The sequence below is a fragment of the Oryctolagus cuniculus genome, chromosome 20 (genome assembly GCF_051225735.1).
Source record: "Oryctolagus cuniculus isolate XC-2025 breed Fujian yellow rabbit chromosome 20, ASM5122573v1, whole genome shotgun sequence".
Classification (NCBI taxonomy): Eukaryota; Metazoa; Chordata; class Mammalia; order Lagomorpha; family Leporidae; genus Oryctolagus; species Oryctolagus cuniculus.
In genome coordinates, this window is record NC_142886.1 from 13208849 (window position 1) to 13223100 (window position 14252).

Consider the following 14252-nt stretch of genomic DNA (forward strand, 5'->3'; position numbering starts at 1 on the left):
ACAGTGAAAGGAAGACCTTTCTCTCTGTCTCTCTCTCTCACTGTCCACTCTGCCTGTAAAAAAAAAAAAAAAAAAAAAGAGAGAGAGAGAGAGAGAGAGAGAGGGAGAGAAACTTATCCTAGTGTGAAATCCATGCAGTTTCCTGATAATGCACATTCTCCATGAACATTTTGAATAGGATCCCTTATATGCATGGATTTACACTTTTTTTGTATCAAAATAAACTTGTCTTTTAATTTCATTTTTCTGTGAACTTTTTAAAAAGATTTACTTATTTATTTGAAAAGCAGAGCTGCACAGAGAGAGAGAGGGAGAGACAGACAATGAAATCTCCCATCTGCGCTTCACTCCCTAGATGACTGCAATGACCAGGGCCAAGCCAGAGCCTGGAGCATCCTTGGGTCTCCCACATGGGTAGCAGGGACCCAGACACTTGGACCATCCTCTGTTGTTTTTCCCAAGTGCATTAGCTGGGTGCTGGTGGAAGTGGAGCAGGCAGAACATGAACCAGCACCCACATGGGACGCCACTGCTGCAGGTGGTGGCTTAACCCTCTATGCCACAGTGCTGGCCCCTCTATGAAACTTTTGAAGTTCCTCTGTATGGACACATCAGTCATCTTCTTTGAACTCTGTGGCTTCTGAGGGCCTCAGCCAATGAGGAGCCCTAGGAGGACTCTGGAGGGAGGAGACTGCGGTTGGGATGGATTTCCCCTAACCCTTCCCAGTGAGGTTGCCTTAGGCTGGCTGTGTTCCCTGAACTAAGTCATTGCCCCTACTCTAGGCATTTCTCTGCATGAGACGCCTCCTTCCCTATACAGCCTTGCAGGCCCAGGTGTGGTAAACCAGTTAATTCTCCTGGGTCACTGTACTACCCCTTGCAGCTCCATTCTATCTCACATTTCTGCAAACTGTTACTATAAATCTTCAAGTTGTCGAAGTTGAGTTTGCGTCTACATATTTGCTGTAGGGGCCCTTACTGATAGAGTCACCTGGACAGGAGTTGCACTATGAGTTTTTTTTTTTTAATATTTATTTGTTTTTTTTGGAGTCAGAGTTACAGAAAAAGAGAAGGAGAGACAGAGAGAGAGGTTGTCCATCTGCTTGTTCACTCCCCAGATGGCTGCAATGGCTGGAGCTGAGCTGATCTGAAACCAGGGGTCAGGAGCTTCCTCAGAGTCTCCCACATGTGTGCAGGGGCCCAAGCACTTGGGCCATCTTCTACTGCTTTCCCAGGCCATCTCAGGGTGCTAGATTGGAAGTGAAACAGCTGGGACTCGAACTGGCGCCCATATGGGATGCCAGCCCCTCAGGCAGAGGCTTAACCTACAATGCCACAGGGCCAGTCCCTGCCCTGCACTGTAAGATTAAATAACTGGCATCTATAGATTTTGGTGAATTATGGCATGTCAAGGAACAGAGACCCACTCAGAATTTTAATGAGAAGAGAAAGGATACAAGGGAATGAAAACACAAATGAAGGCCAATGAGGGCAAGCCATTCCCGCTGAGAACTGGGAAGTCTATGGCTCCTGGTCTCAGACCTTGCAGTTTCTAGCCTCCACCATCCGTTCTGTTTTCTTTACAGAGCAGGTTCCTCTGTTTTCTCTTGATTGCTCCTTCATGCCTCCATCTCCGAGGCTCAGCTTGGGCATGATTCTGGCTCACAAAATACTGACATCATTCTTCACCTCTGATCTGGCAGTTGTTCCTAGTAATTAAGTAGAAATTATTGGGGCATGAGGCAAATTAATAAGCAAACTGACAAGATCGTAGTTATCAATGAAGAGATGAAAGTGAATTGAAATGCTTTTTTGGAAAAGACAGAACACAAATGATGTAAGGTTGTAAAGTTACAAGTGATGGAAGGTTGAGTTGGTTAAGATAGGCACCTACTTGTTTCTAAGGAATCATAAGTGGTCACATACGTCTCTTTATGTACTTGTATTTCTCAGAAGTGAGAGTCAAGTCTTACAGGCAGTTGAGAGCAATGCTGTTCTCAGATGTGATGCTTGGGGAAAACCTGAAATGAGAAGCCTGAGTTGTTTTGGGATTTTTAAAAATTTATCTCAGAGACAGAGAAACAGATGCTGGTTTCTGGTTCACTCCCCAAATGCCAGTAATGACTGGAACCAGGCCAACCTGAAATTGGGAGCCAAAAACTCAACCGAGGTCTCCCATGTGGGTGGCAAGCACTGAATAACTTGAGCCATTGCCATTGCCTCCCAGGATTCACATCAGCAGGAAGCTGGAGTCAGGAGCTGGCGCTGGGACGTGAACCCAGGCACAGCAATGGGGGATGTGTGCCTCTTAACTACCTGGCCAAACACCCACCACAAGGCCTGAGGTTTGGATACATAGCAGTGAATGGCTCTGCCTCCCTCAAGTGGTTTGCAGGTCTCAGAGAGCTCAGGACATGCTTGTTTGAAACATAAAATGGTGGTAAAGAATCCACAGTAGCTTCATAATGAGTTAACTTGACTACAAAAGATGCCTTGAGTAGACTCAATTTCACCCCTGCAGGCCTTCCTTCTACAGAGTCCAGGCATCAGAATGAACATACTGACCAGACTTCATTTGCTCGAGAAGTCTGGCCCATAGGGGTGAATTAGAGAAAAATACAGAGATCTAAAACTGGTTTCATTTCAACCAACATAACACTTATAATTAAAAAGATCTGTTACTTTAATGCCCCTGTGTTACTCAGGAAACTGAAGCATGGGAAATTTAAGTGACCCACTCCTAGTCACACAGACAGCTGATGCATAACTATCCCGACTGCTCTTCTTTAGGATTACCTGCATATAAAAAATGTTTTCAGTTCTGAGATGATGAGGATAGAAGTAGGTTTTGGTGTCCATGAAGGCCCTTGGAAGAGCAACTTCCACAGAAGTCATGAGAAATGAAGGTAACCGCGTATGCTGCTGTCCAATGGGGACCACTGTGAGAGTGAAAATGGGTGATGTTGGCAACTGAGCCAGAACCTCAGGTATAATTTAGGAGTGTCTCCCTAAATAAGAGACTGTTGCAGAGAAGCAGTGAAGAGGAACCTCTGTAGTAGCTCAGGAACCCAGGGAGGCTGGAGAACAGGTGTCTATGTGCCCAGTCCTCGTCAATGATGTTTGCCAAGGTCCTGAGTCTCTGCCTACTGAAATATATAGAAGATGGACTCATCTGAACCACGGAGCCTCAGGCTGAGGTTCTTTATATAATTGGGGGTTTACAGTTCCCTTTGATGGGAAACGGGAAACATTTATCTCTCAAATTATAGACCACTGGACTTTTGGACAGCTCTCAGAAACACACATGCCTTCCCAAATTATGGGGTCAAGTTTTTCAGTCAAGTACTTCTATGGGGAACAAAGAAGTTATGGTTTCAATCTTGACTTTTCTTTATTCTTTTTATTTCATAAAAAATTAGGTAAAAGTAAAGAAAGTCCTTTTACAATACAGGTCAACTCCATTACCCACCTCAGTCCTTAAACACGGGACCACATTATGGAATCTGGTTCCAGGTCAGTGGTCATGAATGCTTCTTCTGCTTCTGTGTCATGGCACCACTGCCAATGTCCTGTGTTAATTGAAGCTCCAACCTTTTTCAGGAAAAACTGGGGTGTGAGAACTGACCACCAAAGATGGAAGGTGCTGAGAGATCAAGGAAAGAGGTAGACAAATCTCAATTACACTGAGTGAAATTTATCAGGGATTGACAGACAGACACACATATTGGGGGGCAGTAAGACTAGCGGATGCTCTGCAACCCAAGGCAGCAGAAGAAGGGTTTACATGCTAAACTCCATGGAGGTGGCTGACTTTCTCATGAAATATCAACATTTCAAATCCAGATAAGAGACATGCCAGGAAAAGTTCAGCAGATAATATTAATGACTTTTTTTTATCCCATACACTTTGGGATGACTTCTAGGGTCTCCTAGAGGGCAAGATGGCAGGTGCAGCCAAGAAGACTATGGCCATGTCCGCTCGATTTCCACACAGCCTTAAATTGTAGACAATATGGCTGTGTTTCAGTCTCCGTCTCTTCTTCCCAATATAGATTTAAGTAATCTGTTCCCATTATGCAAAAGAATAAAATCCATGCCTCCCTACCTGAGCAAAAGGAAGACAAGTTTTTTTTTTCTGAAATCTTGGTTTTATTTTTCAAAATTGAAGCAAATGAATTTACTAATAATTTCCAGAAAGAATATTATAGATGAAGAATAATAAAACTAAAACTTCTCCATTGAGAGACACTCTTCCCAAATTAAGTGAAACATGAGGGATTGGCGCTGCGGCATAGTGGGTAAAGCCGCCACCTGCAGTGCCGGCATCCCATCTGGGCGCTGGTTCGAGATCTGGCTACTCCACTTCTGATCCAGCTCTCAGCTATGGCCTGGGAAAGCAATGGAAGATGGCCCCTGGACCCACATGGGAGACCTGGAAGAAGCTCTAGGCTCTTGGCTTTGGAAGTGTAGCTCCGGCTGTTGTGGCCATCTGGGGAGTGAACCAGTGGATGGAAGACCTCTCTCTCTCTCTCTCTCTCTCTCTGTGCCTATCTGTAACTCTGCCTTTCAATTAAATAATAATAATAAATAAATCTTTAAAAAATAAGTGAAACATGAAACAACTTTACCAAGCAGATATTTACTCATTCACCTGTTCTATCTTAAGTTCCTTTGGTATGGCCCTGAGGTTGAACCCAGGCATTAGGTTAATTTATCATGTCAACTTTGGGTACACTTTCCTTTTAATCCACCCTCTCTAATCTATCAAGGAATAATGTTATGGAAAACTAAATATTTTTCAATTTTAATTAAGCATTTTCATGATCAAGGCAGTCAATTTTGTTGCAGGTTTTTGTTTTGTTTTGTTCTGTTTTAGATTCATTTATTTATTTGAAAAGCAGAGAGGGATGGAGAGACACAAAAAGAGGTATCTTCCATCCACTCTCCGAAACGGCCACAACAGCCTGGGCTAGGCCAGGCTGAAGTCATCCATCTGTCGGAGGCAAGGGCTCAAATACTCAGGTCATCTTCTGCTGCTTTCCCAGGTGGCTTAGCAGGGAGCTGGATTGAAAATGGAGCAGCTGGGATGCCCGCACCATAGGCAGTGTAACACTTGCTGCACCACAGTGCCAGCCGCAAGGCAGCTAGTTGTTAACATCCATCTTTAGTATTTTTTTCATGTACAAATCATATTTTCCACATTGACATAGAAGTCTGCACTGTCAACCAAGTCCTGGTCTCCATGCACAGGTAGATGAAAAGTTTCTCTTTCGAAAGGCAACCAAGCATTTTTATGGCATAGGCCAACATTGGAGAGGAATACCTTTCTCTTTGGCCAACTCTCAGTGATACTTCTACTTCTCTTATTTGTCCTTTTCCAAGTGCCTGGCTAGGTCTCCTTTGAGTGAAAATTGGTGCCTCCATACTTTTCTGTGTCAGAAAATGTCCTTTGATATTTTCCAAGGCGTCCCTGAGATGCTGATGTCCAGAGGATAGCCTCTGGTTCTTCTAGGTCCTGCATATTCCCCCCTTTGTGTTGAGCCAAAGCAACTTCTCAACCACAGTGTCAACACACACCTATGAGCCCTTTGGGAACCGCTCAGAAGTATATAAGCTAGAAGGATTCTAAGATTCTATTTTCAATGACCTTATTTAATGATCTATGCTGTACCTATACAGAAAGAATTGACTATTCACCTACGAAATTATATTGATATATATTTTGTATCTTCTATGTGATAAAATGAGTCATTTTTCTGTCATTTGCTTTTCTACTCAAGGTAAGGGCTTTATCTCCCAGGTCTACAAAAGGTCAGGTGTTTTTATATTTGACACCATGGAGAAAATATCAGAAAGGAGGAACTCTTAGGGAAGTCGTGGATTTAGAATTTTTTTGTTTGAATAATATGGGGTAAACTGAAATATTTCTGAGTCATTCTTCCCATTCCTTCTGGGTATGAGGAAATGGAGGCTATTGTTGGATCAGTCTTTATGCCTTAACCTATGCAAGATCCCAATAAGAGATTCTACGAAACCATCATCTGCTATTAACTCTACTGCAAATAGAGGATCAGGTAAAGTATAAGATAAGAATAGAATCAAGATAGAAAGTCTCTTGGAAGTAATATTTTTCTGCTTCATTTTATGAAAGAAAGTAAGCTTGTACTAAGGAATTAAATTGCTAATATTTTTGAACCTCATTTATATGTAATACAACATTCTGTTTAGTATATATATATATATATATATATAAAATTTTTTTTGACAGGCAGAGTGGACAGTGAGAGAGAGAGACAGAGAGAAAGGTGTTCCTTTACCGTTGGTTCACCCTCCAATGGCCGCCGCGGCCGGCGTGCTGCGGCTGGTGCACCACGCTGATCCAAAGCTAGGAGCCAGGTGTTTCTCCTGGTCTCCCATGCGGATGCAGGGCCCAAGGACTTGGGCCATCCTCCACTGCACTCTCAGGCCATAGCAGAGAGCTGGACTGGAAGAGGAGCAACAGGGACAGAATCCAGCGCCCCAACCAGGACTAGAACCCGGTGTGCAGGTGCCACAGGCCAAGGATTAGCCTATTGAGCCGTGGCACCGGCCATGTTTAGTATATGAAAATAAAACACAGGGAAGCAGGTATCTGACCTTGAGGTTGAGATGCCTCTTGGGACACCCATATCCCATATCAGGGTTCCTGGGTTTGTATGCTGGCTCCACTCCTGATTCCAGCTCCTTGCCAATCTGCACCTTGGAGGTAGAAGGTTATGCCTCAAAGTAATTTGGTCACTGACACCCATATGAAAAACCTAGGTTGAGTTCCCAGCTGCTTTGGCCTGGCCTCACCCTGGCTGTCTCTCTGATTCTCAAATGAATTAATTAAATATACATTTTTAAAATTAAACATAGAGTCTTTTAGTAATTCAGTATTTAAGTTAAGCCGGATCATGGAAAAGGAAGACAGGAGAAGGAACATTTTGGAAAAGAGCTCCAAGTTGCATATAATTTGACATTAATACAATTAGGGCCAGCGCCGCGGCTCACTAGGCTAATCCTCCACCTTGAGGCGCCGGCACACTGGGGCGGCCATTGGAGGGTGAACCAACGGCAAAGGAAGACCTTTCTCTCTGTCTCTCTCTCTCACTGTCCACTCTGCCTGTCAAAAAATATATTAAAAAAAATACAAATTAGACAGTGGAACTTAGTCAAATTTACCTTCTTTTCCTAATTAAAGCAGATTATGCCCATAGTAATGTTCTTTTAATTTGCATTCAGATGTACTTTTTTTGAATGGGAGAGAAAGAGGAGAAGGGAGATGTGGAAGGAATTAATTACCCATAACTGCGGAAGTTTCATTGCCTTTGTTACACTTGTGAGCATATTTGAACACATGTACATCTGCTTTAGCAGAACCACAGAATTAGATGATCAAGTAACAAATTTCTTATATAATCTCACGTAGTCTTTCCAACACAATGCCTTTACTGAATTACAATTTAATTTTATGTCTTCAGGCTTTCTGTAGGGTCATTACAGGAAAAGTTCTCTAGAACACTTTCATCGTGTTATCAAATTATAATAGAAACCATTGTTTTCCATTTTCTAAAGGCAATGTAGCAATCATCGCTAAATTCAAGTTAAACCTTTTTTATTTTAGAAAAATTTTGCTTGCTTCCTTTTATCAGACAAGTACAATATAGCTTTACATATAGCCCAATATAATTCTAATTTTGTCAAAGCTACAAAAAAAACTACAAATTATGTTCATTGCCTGGCTGTAGCAATTCATTTCATTCAAGTACCTAATTATTTTTATTTGACTTATTTCAAAAACTGAGTATTTATTTTTTAAAGTGGTAGCTTATATTGATCATATTGAAATAAAAGAGGTGTAAATATGAAATACATGAAGATAGACATGTATGTACATAAGTTCTATTTGGTTTCTTTTTTTAAAAAAAATCCTGATTATCCAAGAATTATTTGTTTTGTTTTGTGTTTGACAACATGCATATTACTTGTAAGACTGAACTACAACTTCAGTGATATGTAAGTGGAAGTGATTATAAACAGCAAGATTGTAAGAAAGATATACATTTTTTCTCATAACAGTTACTGCAGGTAATCATAAAAGTAATTCATACTTATTTATCAAACTGGCTGACAGTGAAGAATAAATATTGCCTGTTTTGTTCATATGTTTATTTTCAGGTCTTTACCAGTCTGATCTGCATGGCCATTGTTCTCAGACATAACTATGGTTATACAAGGGTGCTCAAAAAGTTCATGGAGCTATAGAATTAAAAGATAATTTCTGGTGCAAATTTATTTTAATTTATTTTTTTTGACAGGCAGAGTGGACAGTGAGAGAGAGAGACAGAGAGAAAGGTCTTCCTTCCGTTGGTTCACCCCCCAATGGCCGCTGTGGCCGACATATCGCGCTGATCCAAAGCCAGGAGCCAGGTGCCTCTCCTGGTCTCCCAAGCAGGTGCAGGGCCCAAGAACCTGGGCCATCCTCCATCGCACTCTCGGCCCACAGCAGAGAGCTGGACTGGAAGAGGAGCAACCGGGACAGAATCCGGTGTCCTGACCGGGACTAGAACCTGGTGTGCTGACACTGCAAGGCGGAGGATTAGCCTATTGAGTCGCGGCACCAGCCTCCGGTGCAAAATTTTAAAAATCTATGCATAGCTTTTCATTTTCTCTGAACTTTTTAAAGAGCCCTTATAGATTCTGTTCAACATTTCAGAGTTCACCTTGGTAAATGGATATATTCTTTTTTTTAACCATGTCTTGATGGAAAAAGGAATATATTTACATGAAGTAAATAGCATATTGCCTGAGGAGAGATGAGCTTTGGCTGTAAAGATGAAATTAAATTTATGTGACAGCAGCTGTTCTGCAATATGTGTAGCAATATCAACCAGTTTTGATCCTTGGATAAGTACATCCATATTTCCTCCTGACTTCCAACCAAAGTTATACTTAGGTAGAGACGAAAGTTCGTTAGGATACTCACTTCATCAATTTAGATATAATAATTGCAATTAATATATATATGATAGAAATATACACAAATGGATAAGTAAATAGACAAAAATGTTGCCAAATTCTGCATCACCTAGGATTAAATTTGGCTACCTAGACAAGAATAATAAAAGAAAACCCACAGAAACATACAAATATAAAAATAACATCAGCTGAAACAAGTGGAAGGGTAGTTCTCTCTTAGCTTAAGATCTGAGACAGGTGTGTATGTGTTCATGTAACAGCTCTCCTGTTGCTGTATCATCCTTACCGAGTCACTTTGTGGTCCACAATAGCTACCTGCACTCAAAGCCTTCGTGTCTGCCTTCCAATCAGACAAGGGGGGACCTACCTCCCCCAAGACTCTCATCAGCTCTACCACTGAGCAGTTCCATTCATATGTATTAGTCAGGGCTCAGTCACATGCTCACATCCAACTGCAGGGACATACTGGGAACAGTATCATTTAGCTGAGCACATAGCTACCCCCCCAAAAATGCAGGTTCTGTTAGTAAGGAGGAGGGAAGAATGGGTATTGTGCCAGGCATTGTGTGGCCCACGGATCTTGCAACAGTTAAAGCCAAAGCAATTGCTCAGTTAACACCCTACATTCCAACTGAACAAAAAAGTCTTTTCTAACTAAAGCTACTGCATGAAGAAGTAAGAACCATTACAGCAGATGTGTAGGTGTCAATGTAGGAATACGGGAAACATAACAATCAAGGAAGCATGACACCTTCAAAAGAATACTTCAGAAATTAGGTCCTGATTTGAAGGAAATCTATGCAATGCCTGCAAAAGAATTCAAAATAATGACTGTAAGAAAACTCAGTAAGAAGCAATAGAATACAGATAGACAATTGAAAGAAATAAGAGAAACAATGCATGCTATGAATTCAACAGAGAAATAATTGAAAGAAATGAGAGAAACAATGCATGCTATGAATTCAACAGAGAAATAAAAAGAATCAATCAGATACTTTGGAGTGGAATATTTCAATCAATGAAATAAAAAATACAAACGAGCATCTCAATAGAATAGACCAAAAAGAAGACAGAATTTCTAGTGTTGAGGATAAGACTTTTGCAATGAAAAAAAATAAATAAATAAACATAAAAGATGTGAAAAGAATTAAGAAAGCTTGGAGATCTATGAGACTTCCTTAAGCAAATATTTACATCATGTGGATACTTGAAGAAGAAGAGAAGAAACAAGGCATTGGGAACCTATTTAATAAAATAATAGTTGAAAACCTCCTAGGTCTTGAAAGAGTATGGACATCCAGATACAGGAAGCTGAAATGACCTCAGTCAGACTCAACTCAAAAAGACTTTCCTCAAGGCATATTAAAGTCAAATTGTCAAAAGTTAAGGACACAGAGAGATGCCTGAAGACAGTGAGAGAAAGCATCACGTTACATATAAAGGAAAAACCCTTCTTCTCAGCAGAAATCCTACAGGTCAGAAGAGACTGGGATGATTATTCAAGGTTTTGAAAGAAAAAGAAGAAGGAAAAATAAAGTCCAACAGAGAATACTATTTCCAATGAAGCTCTCCTTTAGAAGTGAAGGAGAAATAAAGAACTTCCCAAACAGAAACTGAGAGAATTCATCACCAACAGATCAGCTCTATAAGAAATCCTAAATAGAGTCGTACATTAGAAGTTAAAGGATAACAACGATCATGAAAATATGTGACAGGAAAAAAAATTCACTAACAGACAAGACACAAACACAAAAAAAGAATTCAAACTTACCATGACAGATAGCTACCAAAACACAGAGATAAATAATAAGAGAGGCAGAAAGAAATAAAGAATATATAAAGCAATCAGTAAGCAATCAATGAAATGATGGGAGTTAGTTCTTATCTGTAAAATATTAACCTTGAATGCAAATGGATTAAATACCCCAGTCGGAAGATAGTGATTGGTCAAATGGATTTAAAAAAAAAAAAAAAAAAAGAAAGAAAGAAAAGACATGGGACCAGTGCTGTGGCACAGAGGGTGAAGCCACTGTCTGCAGTGCTGGCCTCCCTTATGGGCATGAGTTCGAGGGTTCTCAGTCCTGTTAGAATAGCTACTATTATAAAGACAGAAAACAGTAAATGCTAGCGGGTTGAAGAGAAAGGAGAACTCTTATATACTGGTGGGAATGTAAATTGGTACAGCTACTGTGGAAAACAGCATGGAGGTTTCTTTGAAAGCTAGAAACAGAATGGCTGTGTGATCCAGCAATCCCACTGCTGGGTTTATACCCCAAAGATATGAACTCATTGTGTCAAAGAGACCTTGCTCTACCATGTTTATTGTAGCTTTGTTCACGATTATTGAGATATGGAATCAACCAAGGTGTCCATCATCAGATGAATGGATAAAGAAAATGTGGTCAATATACATAATGGAATACTATTCAGTCACAAAAAGAATGAAATCAGCAAAGTGGATAGAACTGGAGGACATCATCATGTTAAGTGAAATAACTTAGACACAGAAATAAAAATACCACGTGGTTTCCCTCATGTGTGGAAGCTAAAAAGAGCTCAGTCTGAACCCAGTGATTAGTAGAAGCGGGAGGGGTGGGAGGATGGGGGAGTCAGGATAACAGGGAGCAAATCAGAGTCAGGGTGAAGGCGTAAATTCCTAGTGCTACACAGCATGGTGTGCAAACTATAGTTCACCATAAGCTTATATATATTGTTGAGCAAATGGAAGGGAAGCGCCAAGCCTCCAGTGATAAAGCAAAATGCTAGCTAATTACCTTGTTTTGAGAAGCACACATTGTATATATGCGTTGAGATGTCACAGCGAAGTCCATAAATACATAAAATTAAGCTTAATAATTTTTTTAAAAATATGAATCACTTAATATAGTGTCCAACACATAGAAATGATCAGTGATGGCTATGCATGTGCTTTCTATGCCTATTGTCTCATTGAATCTTCACAACTCTGTATCCTTCTTTTCAGATGAGGAACCTAAGAGGAATAGAAATGAAGTATTTTCTCTCTGAGCATTTAACCAGCAAATGGCAAAGACTAGAACAGAGCCCACGTCCTTTGACTAGACTGTTTCATTTCTAGGTGTCTGTTGTAGGATAACTTAGTCATGGTTTTCCAGATAGCAAATCCCAAGGTGAAATCTGGGCACCGCTTGATTTTAAATGTAACTGTTTCCTTAATCCTCAAGACTGCCTTATGAAAAATTCAATGACAGGGGCCAGCAATATGGCATAGTGGGTAAAGCCACTGCCTGCAGCGCCAGCATCCCATATGGGCACCGATTCACGTCCCGACTGCTCCACTTCTGATTCAGCTCCCTGCTAATGTACCTGGGAAAGCAGTGGAGAATGGTCCACGTCCTTGGGCCCCTGCCACCCACACGGGAGACCTGGAAGAAGCTCCTGGCTCCTGGCTCCTGGCTTCAGCCTGGCCCAGCCCTGGCTGTTGCAGGCATTTGGGGGGAGTGAACCAGCAGATGGTAAGAGTCTCTTTCTCTGTTTCTCTCTGTCTCTGTCTCTCTATCACTCTCTCTCTCTCCCTCTCTCTCTGTAACTCTTTCAAAGACATAAAATAAATCTTAAAATAAATCCAATGACACACTGCATCTCAGTACAGCCTGCACTGGGGGAAGAAGAGAAAAATCTGTACCCAACAGCTTCTGTCTCCCATTGAGGAAAATTTTGTCCTACATATGGGCAGCAAGTGGGTCTCACAGTATCATGTTCCAGCCCCATAAGAAAGCTCAGGGTGGAAGATGAGATGTATGTATTATGAGTCCAAACCATGGCTTTGTCAGGTTGTTCCTGAGCAAAACTGAATGGAACCCATACAGAGCTGGTGCTAGAGAAACCTCAGAAGTAGAAACAGTGTCCATGGGCCCCAGGGAGAGGTGAGGCCATGAGGATATGGGGAGTGCATCAGAAATGTTCAACAAATATGGCAACTGATACTCCCTGAATAAATCTTTTATAGCTCTTAGCTTGCAGCCAGGTCAAGCAGCATATTGCCTAGAGTGATTGTCTAGTTTATGCTTGCCCTTTCAGGTTAAAAGCAACTGATGACTAAGGCACCATGTAGCTGGGGTTGCCAGCCAAGAGAGAGCATGCCCAGTTCAACTTGAAGTTCAGGAAAATGGTGTATAAATAGTGTCTGAAATATTTCATAGGCGTCATGTTAAACTTGAATTTCGGGTAAACAATGAATAATTATCTTAGAATAAATATGTTCCGAATTCTGCATGGGACTCATTTATATTTATAAGGTTGTTCATTGGTTATCCAAAATTCAAACTGAGGGGCCGGCACTGTGGCGTAGTGGGTAAAGCCGCCACCTGCAGTGCCGGCATCCCATATGGGCGCTGGTTTGAGATCTGGCTGCTCCACTTCTGATCCTGCTCTCTGCTATGTCCTGGGATAGCAGTAGAAGATGGCCCAAGTCCTTGGGCCCCTGCACCCACACGGGAAGACCTGGATAAAGCTCCTGGCTCCTGGCTTCGGATTGGTGTGGCACTGGCCGTTGCAGCCAACTGGGAAGTGAAGCAGTGGATGGAAGATCTCTCTCTCTCTCTGCCTCTCCTTCTCTCTGTGTGTAACTCTGACTTTCAAATAAATAAGTAAATATTTTTAAAAAATTCAAATTGAACTGAGTGTCCTTTGCTTTTTCGCCTCAATCTGGCAACTGTAATGTTGAAATTTAAATCCTAGCTAGGAAATCAGGACTGAGTCCACACCACACAAAAGGAAGCGAACATATCATCAATATGCCTGAAGGTGGTAATAAACATTTTCAACTTAAAAATCTTCCTCATGAATCTGCAGTATAAGTGCTGACATTTCTACCATTGGAATCATTTATTTGCGTTATGAGGTTTGTCTACAGAGGTTTTCATTGAAATGCAAATAAAGGGACTTCGAAGGGTTCTTCTGATCTCCTATTGAGTCAGAATGGCTTAGTTACTATCCTCCAGCTGTCCTCCCTGGCACACATGGGCTTTTTGGGTGCCAGCAGAGGATGAAGCACTGGGGAGCTGTGTGCTGGGCCTGTACCACTCCACATTTCATCGGCCAGAACAAGTTAGGTGGCCTCACCCAGGAAGGCTAAATATTGCACTCTTCCTGCATATTTTTGATCAGGGAGAATACTAGTAACAATACTAACAAGGTTTTACATCCTACAGCTCCCTAATTTGTAATATCTCATTTGAGCATTGTAAAATCCTAGTCCCATTTTACAGGTT

The 14252-nt window shown here is 41.4% G+C and overlaps 1 long non-coding RNA gene across 1 annotated transcript in view; it reads right to left on the minus strand.

Moving 5' to 3' along the window:
- Nucleotides 1-1001: 1001 nt before the first annotated feature.
- LOC103351649 (uncharacterized) overlaps nucleotides 1002-14252 on the minus strand; it is a 48192-nt gene continuing 34941 nt past the window's right edge. The window contains exons 3-6 of the long non-coding RNA XR_007911808.3: nucleotides 3470-3643; nucleotides 2797-2939; nucleotides 1895-2021; nucleotides 1002-1709 (exon numbers count right to left, since the gene is read on the minus strand). This is a non-coding gene — a long non-coding RNA (uncharacterized LOC103351649). The remainder of the gene's footprint in view (nucleotides 1710-1894; nucleotides 2022-2796; nucleotides 2940-3469; nucleotides 3644-14252) is intronic.